At 42.3% G+C, this 16,075-nt stretch overlaps 1 protein-coding gene across 3 annotated transcripts in view; it reads right to left on the bottom strand.

Moving 5' to 3' along the window:
• Nucleotides 1-11,792: 11,792 nt before the first annotated feature.
• LOC141100202 (uncharacterized) overlaps nucleotides 11,793-16,075 on the bottom strand; it is a 144,772-nt gene continuing 140,489 nt past the window's right edge. For all 3 annotated transcript variants that reach the window (XM_073588545.1, XM_073588544.1, XM_073588546.1), the window contains one exon: nucleotides 11,793-12,131. The gene's annotated coding sequence lies outside the window, so the exon portion shown is untranslated. The remainder of the gene's footprint in view (nucleotides 12,132-16,075) is intronic.

Genomic DNA, 16,075 nt, shown 5'->3' with positions numbered 1-16,075 from the left:
CTGTGGTACAGACCCTGTTATTATGGAATCTTTAAAGATTAAAAATAGTGGTCTATCAATGACTGTGCTTAATTCCTGCAGTACTCGGGGGTGTATCCCATCCGGGCCCGGGGATTTGTCAATTTTAGTGATTTGTAGACGCCGCCGTACTTCCTGCTGGGTTAAGCAGGTGACATTTAATGGAGAATTTTTATCCCTGATCATGTTATCCATCATGGGATTTTCTTGTGTAAATACTGTTGAAAAAAAGTCATTTAGCATATTGGCTTTTTCCTCATCCTCATCCACCATTTCACCCAGACTATTTTTAAGGGGACCAACACTATCATTTTTTAGCTTCTTACTATTTATGTAGTTAAAGAATATTTTGGGATTATTTTTACTTTCTCTGGCAATGAGTCTCTCTGTCTCAATCTTTGCTGTCTTGATTTGCTTTTTACAGAATTTATTTAATCTTCTGTATTTATTTAATGCCTCATCACTACCTACTTGCTTTAATTCTCTAAATGCTTTATTTTTATCTCTTATTGCGCCCCTTACAGCTCTATTTAGCCATAGTGGTTTCCTCCTATTTCTCGCATGTTTATTCCCATACGGTATATATTGTGCACAGATCCTATTCAGGATGCTAATAAACGTCTCCCATTTTCTTTGTGTATTTTTATGTCTCAGGATATCGTCCCAGTTAATTGCACCAAGATCATCTCTCATCCGTTGGAAATTTGCCTTCCTGAAGTTTAGTGTCCTTGTAACCCCTCTACTACACATCTTATTAAAGGATACATGAAAACTTATTAATTTGTGATCACTATTACCCAAGTGACCCCCAACCCTTACATTTGATATGCGGTCTGGCCTGTTGGATAATATTAGGTCTAGCAGTGCCCCCCCTCTTGTTGGGTCCTGAACCAGTTGTGAAAGGTAATTGTCTCTCATAGTAGTCAAAAACCTATTACCTTTGCTGGAACTGCAGGTTTCGGTTCCCCAATGTATTTCAGGGTAGTTGAAGTCCCCCATAATAATGACTTCTCCTTGAGTCGCTGCTTCATCTATTTGCTTTATGAGGATATTCTCTGTAGCTTCCATTATTTTTGGAGATTTATAACAAACCCCTATCAGTAATTTATTATTTTTCCCCCCTCCCCTTATCTCTACCCACAGGGACTCTACATTTTCATTAGATTCATATATATTATCACGAAGGATGGGTTTTAAGGATGATTTTACATATAAACACACGCCTCCCCCTCGCTTATTTGTACGGTCATTTCTGAACAGACTATAGCCCTGTAAATTAACTGCCCAGTCATGGCTCTCGTCCAGCCATGTCTCAGATATCCCCACCATGTCATAATTATGCTCCAACAACATTAACTCCAATTCCTCCATTTTGTTGGCGAGACTTCTGGCATTAGTATACATGCACTTTATGTATCTCTCTGTACCTCTATTCTTTCTTAAATTATTAACTGTTCTAACCCCACCCCCCATGCCACCCCCACCCCCAATGTCATTATTTGTGCCCAGGTCTCTATCTGCACTGTCTTCCCCTCCTATAAAAGGAATACCCTCCCCCCCCGTCCCTAGTTTAAACACTCCTCCAACCTTCTAGCCATTTTCTCCCCCAGCACAGCTGCACCCTCCCCATTGAGGTGCAGCCCGTCCCTAGCGTAGAACCTGTAGCCAACTGAGAAGTCGGCCCAGTTCTGCAGGAACCCAAACCCCTCCTTCCTACACCAATTCCTGAGCCACTTATTAACCTCCCGTTGCCTCTCTGGCGTGGCACGTGGTACAGGAAGTATTTCCGAAAATACCACCTTGGAGGTCCTTGCTTTAAGCTTACAGCCTAATTCCCTGAAATCATCTTTAAGGACCTTCCACCTACCTCTAACTTTGTCATTTGTGCCAATGTGCACCATGACCGCTGGATCCTCACCAGCCCCTCCCAGTAATCTGTCAACCCGATCAGCGATGTGTCGGACTCGAGCGCCAGGTAGGCAGCACACCGTTCGACGATCCCTGTCTTTGTGACAGATTGCCCTATCTGTTCCCCTAATAATTGAGTCTCCCACTACCAGAACCTGTCTGGCCTGCCCTGCTCTCCTATTTCCCCCCTTACTGGAGAAGACACTCCTCCGGCTTTCAGAGGACATGCCTTGCTGCAGCAGTGCTACTCCTGCACTAACACTCCCCTCATCTGCCAACTTAGCAAACTTATTGGGGTGTGCCAGATCAGGACTAGCCTCCCTGGTGCTCTTCCCTCTACCCCGCCTTCTAACTGTCACCCAGCTAGCTGCTTCATTGTCCTGCAGCTCCAACCTAGCATCCCCCCCCCTCATCTATCCCATTGAGCGTCTGCTCAGTGAGCAGAAGACTCCTTTCCATATTGTCTATGGATCTCAGTGTTGCCAGCTGCACATTTAGATCCAGTATCTGGGCTTCCAAATGCACAACGTGCTCACATCTTGCACAGCAGTATGCACCCTCGACCGGCTGTTCAAGGACTGCATACATGCGGCAAGACGTGCACTGGATGGCATTGGCAATAGTGGAGCACATCCTAATGGGGATTGCACCAGACAATAAGATAAGCAAAAGTAAATAAAAAAAAAAAAAAGTATTACTATAACAGCAATTCAGTAAGACCTCCCTTGGAAACTCTCTGAATCTAAAGTCACTGAATTTCAAGTCACACACTTACCACAGTTCGCACTTACACTCAGGTCACACTCAGCTCGTTCACACTCGCTCAGGAAGAAGATTTAAAAGAGTTTTTTTTTTTTTTCCCCCTTTCACCAGCACACCACCTTGCTGCTCAATGCACTTCCAAAAGGAGTTGAGCCCCAACCAGCTGCCCCTTATAAACCCTTAATTACTGTATGAACTCCCACCCTTAATTAACCCCTTGTGAATATAGTTACACCTCAAGATTTAAATGCAATATAGTTTACCCTTAAAAACACAGATAGTAAAAGAAGAGATTAACCCTGAAGAGAGAAAATATAGGTTAAACAAGCCCCCAAAGCCCCCCAAAAATTGAACAGGTAGAAAGCACTCAGCAACCTACAATTCAGCAACTCACACAGGTATTTGTTATAAGTTTTCCAAATACCTCTTCACTGAATTTCAAGTCACACACTTACCACAGTTCGCACTTACGCTCAGGTCACACTCAGCTCGTTCACACTCGCTCAGGAAGAAGATTTAAAAGAGTTTTTTTTTTGTTTTTTTTTTCCCCTTTCACCAGCACACCACCTTGCTGCTCAATGCACTTCCAAAAGGATATGTCATTCTTTTCTGCGGATTCCGCTGCGGTTTGACATCTACATTGTGGAGGTGATAATTGTGGATTGTGCAAAATCCGCCCGGAAAAATCTGCACCGTGTGCACATAGCCTAAGAAAGATTTAGCAGACTCTGGAGTTGTGACACATTGTGCTACTGTTCAGAGACACCTGCACAAATATGGTCTTCATGGAAGAGTCATCAGAAAAAACCTCTCCTGCAACCTCACCATAAGGCCGGGGTCACACTAGCGAAAAAATCGGACGAATGCAATGCGATAAAAAAAAATCACATTGCAATCGTCTCAATGTTACGTTATGGTGTCGCTCCCATCCTCCGATTTTTTTTTCGGATCTTTTCCTCGGACTGAGACAATCGCAGCATGCTGCGATTGTCACTGATTTTCGGATCGGACTCGCCAATGCAAGTCTATGGGTGCGATAAAAAAAAATCGGATTACAAACGGACCACAAGTGTGACTTGCAATAAAATTGCAAGACTTCTCCAGGTCACCAGGAAATAGCATCAGGCTTTGGCAGGAAGCGTTTGCATGCAAATTTCACTGGCACCATAGAAAAAAAAACAGGAAGAACGCCTCCACGGATTCCTCCAGCATGTCCACGCATGTAAATGTTGAAATGCTCATAGTTCTGGTCCAGGAGAGGCCAGGACTATGGGACCAGAGAGATCCCCACTATGCTGACTGGGCACGCAAGGAGGCAGCGTGGAGCCATAATTCAAAACACAAATGTGATATGGTCTATGTAAGTTCCAATATATGGCCTCCTTGGCCAATTATCTTTATGAAAGTACTACGCCATTAATGTCTGCATATTCTCCCAATATAAATGACCCATCCCTGACTGGTGGCCCCATTAATTTTTTCAGACAAATATTGCAATCCTTAGCTAATTGTTCTCACAACAAATGCAGTGCTCTTCTTGTTTTTTGGTTAGCCAGTATTAAAAAAAAAAAAAAAAAAAATAGATGTTCACATCCATACATTATTAAGTATGTTGGTTAGAAGGTCCTTTGTATTAGCCTGAAACCGTTACTCCTTTTTGTAGTATTGGTATAGCGCCATCAGAAATAGAATTCCTATAATTTTAAATATCGTTGCATAAGCACATTTAACTTGTTGCTAACATAGCCATATGTGTGGTCTGAACACTTGTGTTTTGGTTTACATTGCAGTGACTGCTGTCAGGACACGTATAGGAGGGAGAGACAGCTGAGGGCCCGTAGTGGAGCAGCCGCAACCACCAAGAGGAAATACCTCTACTTCGACCGCCTAGATTTTCTTGCTCCTGTGATGGATCTGAGACCGTAAGTGCAGGGTTTAATTTTTTATTTTTTTGTATTAAGTATATATTTTTTTTACATTGTAGTACCGAGTCAAACCTTACAGAGAGGGAGACTGGTTCCGACTCTGAGGTGGTGATAGATCCAGTGTCTGATGTTGCTGCAGGGTCTGGCCCATCTGCAGAACTTTCAAGAGCCACACCCCCCCACCACCAGAATCTGCTAGCCAGCCAGCACAACATGAGGACCAGGCCACTGGATACCTCGCCACAGCCTTCTGCCCTACCACGACGAGGCTGGCGCAGGAGAGAAGGCGCAGCTTCGGGAACAAGGAGGCAGGTGGACCGAGGTGTCTTGGAATACTTGTCTACAGCTGCTCATGATGATGGGGAGGAGGCTTACGCGTGCTATCTGGCACAGTACTTCAGGGCAATTCCCCGTGGGTACGGGCTGCGTACCAGAGGGGCTCTGCAAATAGTTCTTGATGCTAGCACGCCACCCAATAATCCCAGCACTGTCTTTCAATTTTTGGAAAGGTGGCAGCTGTCGGCGGAAAATCAAATACACAGACTGGTTGGACATGAAGTGTCAACTCAAGCATCCTTGGAACCTCTTCCTCCTCCGCCGGCACACATACAGAATGTGGCTCCACAGGTCCAATATATGGGCCAGGATGCACAATATGGCCACTTTAACTTACCCAATGTTGGAGGGTGGCCCCAACATGGGTATGTTAGACATGGCCATATTGGGGGATATGGGCAATTTGGGCAGCCCTACCATCAGGACTACCCCCAACAATTTCCTAATTACCCCTACCCAAACCCACAAATTGATCCAGCCAGGATGCAACAGATGCCAGAACCAACTGGCAGTGCACAGGGAAACTGATTTGGCCCAGCAACCAAGGCCAAATGTCCAAGCAGGACCCCCACCTTCACCACCCCAAACCTACCATAATTTGTAGGTTTGGCTTTGTTACTGGGTTTTTTTGGTTTTATACAGTATGTATATTTTTTGGGTTAGATTTTGACATAATAATTTGCTGCTAACATTATGCCATATGTTACTAATATGGTTATTTTCTTTTGGCATTAAAAAAAAAGACAAACAAGTAATAAACTTGTTAAAATTCACAATGTGTGCTTGTTCTTGTTCAAACATGTTCTGTAATGTGTTAGATACATCGTAAACACTAAAGTAGTCACAAAAAACACACAAAAGGTCAAGCCAAAAATCTTTGAGAACACAACACAACCAAACCACTACATAGATAAGGCATCATCTTGCCAGGGAGTAGCACCCTGAGGTGTAAGAAAATAAGTAGTAACACATCACGTACTTTGAGTCCCGAGATTGGACGACGGGGTGGGTTCACAAGTGGCCTAGGCCTAGACACATTGCCAGACTCAACTTCAGCATCATCATGTGAGGGGCAATCATGAATTCGTGTGAAGTTATGTAGGACCACACAGGCTTTAATAACTTCATTTACATTAGCTTCACTCAGCTGAATGGCGGACTGTAGGACCCTCCATTTGGCCAAAAGAATACCAAAGGCGCACTCCACCAGTCGCTGAGCACATGATAGGCGCAAGTTAAATATTCGACGCCGGTGGTCAAGGTTTCATCGTGGATATGGCCTCATGACATGTCGGCTCAATTGAAACACCTCATCTGCTACAAGAACATAAGGCACCGGTTCCAGATTTGAGTTGGGAAGCTGACGTGGTGGTGGTAGGTCCAGCTGATTATTACACAGCCGCCGACCCATAATGGAAGAATTGAAGACTCTGGAGTCTCCAGTTCTTCCATAGGCCCCAATATCTACAATTATAAACCTGTAGTGAGTGTCGACCAGGGCCAACAATACTACAGAAAAATATTGTTTATAATTATAGAATTGTGACCCTGAGTTCGGCGGCTTACGCACACGGATGTGCTTCCCATCCAGGGCTCCAATACATTGTGGAAACTGGCACGTGGCCTCAAATCCACGGGAGATACGTAACCAGTCTGCCATTTTGGGCTCCTGCATTACCACATGATGGAGTCTGGACTAGATTTCTGAGCAGGTAGACCAGACAATGCCAGATATTGTGGATTTCCCGATTAAAAATTCTAAATGCAGACCAGCATATGAAAGGCCAGTTGAAAGGAAGCAAAGAAAAAAAACCAGGAGTACACAGCCCAACAAACAACAGATAAAGCTTTAAGCAAAATTAGAGTGTATCAATTCTAAAGTATGCATGGTCAACATTAAATTACATGCCATGGCTTGGTTCAGTAATACACAAGCATGTAATGTATCTTGGGAAATGTGCTTGTAAATCTATAATATTAAAGGACAAAAATCTATAAGAATCAAGGTCTGGAAATTAAATATGCTGCCTCATACATCATCAACATATTGCTTTAAGACATACAGTAAGGTGAGGAGAAGCTTCTCCTCTGCAGAAATTGCTTTGCGCTTCCTCGTGTCCTGAAACGTGATCCCAGGGCGCACAATCTCCAGCAAAAGATCAAATGTAGCAAGGCTCATCCGACAATATTGAAAGAACTTCTCCGGATGGCTACGCAGAGATGTATAAAAACAGTGGAAATGGCCTTTAGATATCCTGCGCAACAAAAGCGGATGGACCCACATTCGTCTATGCCTCCTCGGATCGACAATGACAGGGTATGGCTCACCAAAACCTTGGGATATAAGCCAATAGAAAAGAACACGCTCAGTGGTGTTAAAAGTCAGCCTGTCTGTCATGTTTAGCACAAAGCAGAGATACCAAAATCCAAGCACTGACTATGGCAAAGGTAGCAGGCTCCCACCAGTTGTAGAGCCCATAAATATAAGGCTGGATGATTATTTAAATTAGTTTCAGGCCTAAAAACCGTTATTTGTCCATTTTGCAAACCTCCGACAAAATATCGCCAGACAGATGTCAAACGGATGCTTACATGCGAATAAAATCGGATCATCGCAGGAAATTCGGATGACAGACTGATCACTGTTCATGAAACATTTGTCCGATGTTGGTCCGTAAATATCGGACCGATTTTTTTATCGTTGTGTGTGACTCCGGCCTTAGGCCACATCTCACCTGTTCAGTATTTTACATCAGTATTTGTAAGCAAAGAAGTGGTGCAAGTGTTTGAATTACACTTTTCCTCTGATTGTTCCACTCCTGGTTTTAACTTACAAATACTGATTTACCCTTTTACCCCCAAGGGTGGTGTGCATGTTAATGCCCGGGCCAATTTTTACAATTCTGACCACTGTAATAACTCTGGAACACTTCCATGTATCCTGGTGATTCTCACATTCTTTTCTCGTGACATATTGTACTTCATGTTAGTGGTAAAATTTCATTCATATAACTTGCATTTATTTGTGAAAAAAATGGAATTTTGGTGAAAATTTTGAAATTTTCGCAATTTTACAACTTTGAATTTTTATGCCCTTAAATCACAGAGATACGGCACACAAAAAACTTAATAAATAACATTTCCCACATGTTTACTTTACATCAGCACAATTTGAGAACCAACATTTTTTTTGTTAGGAAGTTATAAGGGTTAAAAGGTGACCAGCGATTTCTCATTTTTACAACACCATTTTATTTTTAGGGACCACATCACATTTGAAGTCACTTTGAGGGTTTTATATGATAGAAAAATACCCAAAAGTGACACCATTCTAAAAACTGCACCCCTCAAGGTTCTCAAAACCACATTCAAGAAGTTTATTAACCCTTCAGGTGCTTCACAAGAATTTATTGAATGTTTAAAAAAAAAAAAAAAAATTAACATTTGACTTTTTTTCACAAAAAAATTATTTCAGGTCCAATTCTTTTTATTTTACCAAGGGTAACAGGAGAAATTGGACTGCAAAAGTTATTGTGCAATTTGTACTGAGTACGCTGATACCTGATATGTGGGGAGGAACCACTGTTTCGAAGCATAGCAGAGCTCAGAAGGGAAGGAGTACCGTTTGACTTTTTCACTGCAAAATTGGCTGGAATGGAGATCGGACGCCATGTCGCGTTTGGAAAGCCCCTGATGTGCCAAAACAGTGGAAACTCCCCACAAATGACCCCATTTTGGAAACTAGACCCCCCCAAGGAACTTATCTAGATGTGTGGTGAGAACTTTGAACCCTCAGGGGCTTCACAGAAGTTTATAACGTACAGCCGTACAATTAAAAAATCATTTTTTCCACAAAAATGATCTTTTCATCCCCAAATATTATTTTCCCAAGGGTAACAGGACCCCAAAAGTTATTGTGCAATTTGTCCTGAATACGCAGATACCCCATATATAGGGGTAAACGATTATTTGGGCGCTTGGCAGAGCTCAGAAGGGAAGCAGCGCCATTTGACTTTTTTGGCTGGAATTGGGATCGGACGCCATGCCGCTTTTGGAAAGCCCCTGATGTTCCAAAACAGTGGGAACCCCCCATAAATGACACCATTTTGGAAACTAGACCCCCCAAGGAACTTATCTAGATGTGTGGTGAGAACTTTGAACCCCCAAGTTCTTCACAGAAGTTTATAACATACAGCCGTACAATTATAAAATCATATTTTTTCCACAAACATGATCTTCTAGTCCCCAATTTTTTTATTTTCCAAGGGTAACAGGAGAAATTGGACCCCAAAAGTTGTTGTCCAACTTATTCTGAGTATGCTGATACCCCATATGTGGGAGAAAACTACTGTATGAGCACACGTCGGGGCTCGGAAGGGAAGTAGTGTCGTTTTGGAATGCAGACTTTGATGGAATGATCTGCGGGTGTCATGTTGCCTTTGGAGAGCCCCTGATGTGCCTAAACTGTGGAAACCCCCCAAGTGACACCATTTTGGAAACTAGAACCAAGGAACTTATCTAGATGTGTGGTGAGCACTTTGAACCCCCAAGTGCTTCACAGAAGTTTATAACGTAGAGCCATAAAAATAAAAAAATCATTTTTTTCCACAAAAAAGATATTTTTGCCTCCAATTTTTTATTTTCCCAAGGGTAACAGGAGAAATTGGACCCCAAAATTTGTTGTGCAATTTGTCCTGAGTAGGCTGATACCCCATATGTGGGGGTAAACCACTGTTTGGGCGCATGGCAGAGCTTGGAAGGGAAGGAGCACCGTTTGACTTTTTGATCGCAGAATTGGCTGGAAATGAGATCAGATGCCATGTTGTGTTTGGAGAGCCCCTGATGTGCCCAAACAGTGGAACCCCCCCAATTCTAATTTCAACCCTAACCCCAACACAGCCCTAACCCTAATCTCAGCCCTAACCCTAGCCCTGACCCTAAGGGTGTGTGCACACGTTGCGGATTCTGCTGCGGATCCACAGCAGATTTAGCCCTGCAGATCCGCAGCAGTTTCTGCTGCGTTGTACAGTATCTTTATATTCAATGGCAAATGAAAAACGCAGTGCACATGCTGCGGATTTTTCTGCGCGGATTTGCTGTGGTTTTAAATCTGCAGCATGTCACTTTTTTGTGCGGAATCCGCAGCGGTTTGACACCTGCTCCATTACCAGGTGTCAAAATGCAGGGGAAAACCGCTGGCAAATCCGCACTAAATCCGCAGGTAAAACGCAGGTCATTTGACCTGCGGATTTATCTGCGGAGTTAGCCAAATCTGTGCAGAAAAATCAGCAGCAGAATCCACATTGTGTGCACACAGTCTTACCCTAGCCCTAATGGGAAAATGGAAATAAATACATTTTAATTTGTATTATTTTTCCCTAACTAAGGGGTTGTTAAAGGGGGGGTTGATTTACTATTTATGGCGTTTTTTATATTTGGCAGTTGTCGCACGCTAAAAGACGCTTTTTATTGTAAAAAAGTTTTTGCATCACCACATTTTGAGAGCTATAATTTTTCCATATTTTGACCCACAGAGTCATGTGAGGTCTTATTTTTTGCGGGACGAGTTGACGTTTTTATTAGTACCATTTTCGGGCACGTCACATGTTTTGATCGCTTTTTATTCCGATTTTTGGGACGCAGAATGAACAAAAAACAGCATTTAATTAACTTCTTTTGGGGAATGCGTTTACACCGATCCACGTGTGGTAAAATTGATAAAGCGGTTTTATTCTTCGGGTCAGTACGATTCCAGTGATACCTCATTTAAGTCTTTTTTATGTTTTGGCACTTTTATGCAATGAAAACAATTTTATATAAAAAATAATTATTTTTGTATCGCTTTATTCTGTGAGCTATAACTTTTATTTTTTCGCTGATGATGCTGTATGGCGGCTCGTTTTTTGCGAGACAAGATGACGTTTTCAGTGGTACCACGTTTATTTATATCCGTCTTTTTGATCGCACGTTATTGCACTTCTTGTTCAGCGGTATGATGATAAAGAATTGTTTTTTGCTTCTTTTTTTTTTAAAGGGTTAACTAAAGGTGTCAACTAGTGGGACAGTTTTATAGGGCGGGCCAGTACGGACGCAGCGATACTAAATATGTGCATTTTTATATTTTTTTTATTTCCAAAAAAAATAATTTATTGGGGAATTTTTTTTTATTTATTTGGGGATTTTTAATAAATTATTTTTACACTTTTTTTTTTTTTTACTTTATTACATTGTCCCGGGGGGGGGGGGGGGGCATCACTATCTAGTGTCACACAGTGCTGTGTCAGATCAGCGATCTGACAGGCGCTGCAGCAGGCTTCCTCATGCAGGCAAGCCGCCTCCCTGCAGGAACCCGAAGGCTCCCATGGCAATATTGGATTCTGGGGTCTGCAGGCAGGAGGACCCTTGGAGCGACGCAGCTCATCGTGCTTCTTCGGGGGTCGCAGGGAAGCACGGAGGGAGCCCCCTCCCTGCGCGCTTCTCTCCTATGCCCCCGGTACGCTGCGATCATGTTTGATCGCAGTGTGCCAGGGGTTAATGTGCCGGGGGCAGTCCGTGACCGCCCCTGACACATAGTGCCGGGTGTCTTTTTTTGGTGTCATTGGTTATCTTGGTGCTGTTTTTGAAAACTGTTTCTGCCCCTTCCCCCGTGAGCGCCGCTGATTGCGTTGGACGTAATATTCCGTCTTTGGGACTTAGGTCTCAGGTTACATGGATGGAATATTACGTCCAATGTAGGAAAGGGGTTAAACACACAATAAGCCCAAAAGAAATATAAATGGGTATTAACTCAAGAGAACTTAGGAAATAACGATTGGTTATAAAAACAATAACCACTAAAAAGTATAACTCATAAAAATTTTATTATAATTTAAATATTTAAAAGAATTTTTTACAGTGCATCAATACTACTGGGCATTATACAAAGTGATGGGACCAACATCATACATAGTATTCAGTAGTGTTTTTAAGCCTAATCTAGCAAGTTATAACCAACTACATATCATAAAAATCTAAATATCACTTTTCCACATATAATAGGCATAAATAGTAAAAACAAGCAGGATGGCAACACTTACACATATATAAAAATGATGAGACAGGTCCCCACCGCCCCAACGCACGTTTCGTATTAAAACTTCATCAGAGGCAGCACAAAGACCGCGTCAATCCGTGGCAAAATACCTGAATTTTAAAGATAAAGAAGAAATACTTAGAGCCTATAAGGGGAGGCGGCGACCACTGATAATACAGGGACACAGAGTCCTTCTGTTTGGAGATTTTTTTGGCTGAAGTGACATGAAGAAGGAGGGCATTCAGCGAAATATGTACTCTACTATTCAAACGCAATGTAAGATTCCAACTGAATTATCCAGCAACTTTGCGGTTCAGTACCAGAGAAGGTACGATGAGGTCGTTCGTGGATCCTAAAGAAGCCATGGAATGTTTAAAACAACAGATGCCCTCTTCCGGACATCAAACACCAGCAAACACCAGCCCATCAAGAGAGGTGGCGGAAAGGAACATAGAGAAGGAGAGGGGGACGACTCAATTCCATTCTTATAGACTAAGATCGGAGGCGCATACAGAGGGGGACAATGAGGGAGTCTCAATGGCAAAAGAACAGAGACCCCCAGTGACAAGGTCGACCAAAAAAAAACAAATAAGACAAGATGCAAAATGAATTAAGGATGGAGAATCTGACATAAAATACACCTCGTGATTGGTAAGGGCGTCCAGTTAAGGCTAAGCCATACAAGAGTCACTTGAGAGATGGTGATTAAGACTAAGCAAGATAAATATAAGCTTAGAAAGGACTGTTTACTATCACCAACTCTCTGAGAAAAAGTAGCTGCACATCAGCAACATCTAAAAGATGTACGAAGATGCATTATCTACTTAAATGTTCACTCGTCTGGGACCTGGGAGGAGGGACTCTCGGGTGTTCGTGGGGAGTCGCTCTCTTTCCCCTACAGATTTCATAAACTACCACACCCCATGGAATCCCTTTTTCTTTTTTTTTTTTCTTCCTTAGCTGGCGGGTTTTGTGTCCTCTTGCTCTAAGGGTACTAAGGTACTGAGAGGTCTTCACAGAGGAGAACTTTATGCCAACTCCTAACAATGACAGCTAGGGATGATCAGTATATTGGGAAGATGGACAAGGACAACACTAATTGCATGGTTTTGTTCTGAGTTGGGAACTTTTTCGGGATAAAATTGCACCGCAACTGTTGAAATTATATTGTGGGGGTTCTCTTGGGGGGCGGGGGGGGGGACAAACTTTGTGCTCCTCTGACATCATGGATGAGGTGATGAAAGGGGTTTTTGTAATGTTGGAATAATTTAGGAATTAAGAACTGTTGTAGCTATATAGAAGGATGGGGGACTTTTAAGTTCTAAAGACTTGAAGTTGGATCACAAGAGGTTCAGGGCTCAAGGCCAAATTATATATAACATCGACGGGTAAGGTTAGATGTGATAAATAAGGCGGACGGGATATAATTCAGTCTGGATAGTGGTGGAAAAAAGAGAAGTCAAAGACGTGGTTTCTACATGGGGTGGGAGGGCAAAGATTGTCCATGATTCTACTTGTTATATGCTAATGAATTTACTAATGGCTAAGAAGATACTTAATGACATACCGCACACGAATAAGATAAAGTTATATCTCACTTATACGAGCAGAAGGAAATATCTTATACTAAAAAATGGTTAAGTTAATAACTTGGAATGTAAAGGAATTACGCTCAACAAACAAAAGGCTGATGATACTCCGTCATTTAAAACGACTAAAGGTAGATATAGCCATGCTTCAAGAGACACATCTAGCCAAGGGAGATTTTTTTAGGATGAAGCAACTATGGGTTGGAGAAGTTTATGGCTCTAGCGCGCTAGATAGGAAAGCAGGGGTTTTAATACTTATACATAAATTGTTGACACATAAAGTGACATCTGTAGAGACAGACCAAGAGGGCAGGGTAATAAATTTGACATTACAAACACATAACGATATTGTTAGTTTATATAACATACAGTTGTGGCCAAAAGTATTGACACCCCTGCAATTCTGTCAGATAATACTCAGTTTCTTCCTGAAAATGATTGCAAACACAAATTCTTTTGTATTATTATCTTCATTTAATTTGTCTTAAATGAAAAAACACAAAAGAGAATGAAGCAAAAAGCAAAACATTGATCATTTCACACAAAACTCCAAAAATGGGCCAGACAAAAGTATTGGCACCCTCAGCCTAATACTTGGTTGCACAACCTTTAGCCAAAATAACTGCGACCAACCGCTTCTGGTAACCATCAATGAGTTTCTTACAATGCTCTCCTGGAATTTTAGACCATTCTTCTTTGGCAAACTGCGCCAGGTCCCTGATAATAGAAGGGTGCCTTCTGCAAACTGCCATTTTTAGATCTCTCCACAGGTGTTCTATGGGATTCAGGTCTGGACTCATTGCTGGCCACCTTAGAAGTCTCCAGTGCTTTCTCTCAAACCATTTTCTAGTGCTTTTTGAAGTGTGTTTTGGGTCATTGTCCTGCTGGAAGACCCATGACCTCTGAGGGAGACCAAGCTTTCTCACACTGGGCCCTATATTATGCTGCAAAATTTGTTGGTAGTCTTCAGACTTCATAATGCCATGCACACGGTCAAGCAGTCCAGTGCCAGAGGCAGCAAAGCAACCCCAAAACATCAGGGAACCTCCACCATGTTTGACTGTAGGGACCGTGTTCTTTTCTTTGAATGCCTCTTTTTTTCTCCTGTAAACTCTATGTTGATGCCTTTGCCCAAAAAGCTCTACTTTTGTCTCATCTGACCAGAGATCCTTCTTCCAAAACGTTTTAGGCTTTTTCAGGTAAGTTTTGGCAAACTCCAGCCTGGCTTTTTTATGTCTCGGGGTAAGAAGTGGGGTCTTCCTGGGTCTCCTCCCATACAGTCCCTTTTCATTCAGACGCTGACGGATAGTACGGGTTGACACTGTTGTACCCTCGGACTGCAGGGCAGCTTGAACTTGTTTGGATGTTAGTCGAGGTTCTTTATCCAACATCCGCACAATCTTGCGTTGAAATCTCTTGTCAATTTTTCTTTTCTGTCCACATCTAGGGAGGTTAGCCACAGTGCCATGGGCTTTAAACTTCTTGATGACACTGCGCACGGTAGACACAGGAACATTCAGGTCTTTGGAGATGGACTTGTAGCCTTGAGATTGCTCATGCTTCCTCTTCTTTCTTTTCTCCATGCTCAATGTGGTACACACAAGGACACAGGACAGAGGTTGAGTCAACTTTAATCCATGTCAACTGGCTGCAAGTGTGATTTAGTTATTGCCAACACCTGTTAGGTGCCACAGGTAAGTTACAGGTGCTGTTAATTACACAAATTAGAGAAGCATCACATGATTTTTTGAACAGTGCCAATACTTTTGTCCAATCTCTTTTTTATGTTTGGTGTGGAATTATATCCAATTTGACTTTAGGACAATTCTTTTTGTGTTTTTTCATTTAAGACAAATTAAATGAAGATAATAATACCAAAGAATTTGTGTTTGCAATCATTTTCAGGAAGAAACTGAGTATTATCTGACAGAATTGCAGGGGTGTCAATACTTTTGGCCACAACTGTATATGCCCCAAACATAAACCAAAAGAAATTCTTTACATCTTTATAGAATACATTACTTACGGATAAGGATGATAACATAATTATAGGGGGAGACTATGAGGTACTTAGAGAGGACGAGGATAGAAAAGGGAGGTTAACAGGACTGAGCATAGGGGAGGAGAAAAGACACACGGTGAAAAAAGGGTATTTAGAGGACATGATATTGAATTGGCAGCTGAGGGATGCGTGGAGATCAACGCACCCTATGGACCGGGAATGCACACATTACTCTCACGCGCATAAGACGTGGTCGAGGTTAGACATGTTCATTATTTCAGATAGGTTACTGCTTAGAACGCTAGCCATCAATATTGAAGACATGGTGATCTCAGATCATAGTCCTGTAACTCTGGACTTGGCTGATATACACCAGAAAGGGACAGATTATATATGGTGTTTCCCGGGATTTATGACAAAGGACTATGATTTTGTAAAACGGATGGGAGAATGGTGGACAGAA

The sequence above is a fragment of the Dendrobates tinctorius genome, unplaced genomic scaffold, assembly GCF_039654945.1.
Source record: "Dendrobates tinctorius isolate UK_male_01 unplaced genomic scaffold, ASM3965494v1 ptg000103l, whole genome shotgun sequence".
Classification (NCBI taxonomy): domain Eukaryota; kingdom Metazoa; phylum Chordata; class Amphibia; order Anura; family Dendrobatidae; genus Dendrobates; species Dendrobates tinctorius.
The sequence above is the reverse complement of the archived record's forward strand: the minus strand, read 5'-3'. Positions and strand labels throughout refer to the sequence as shown.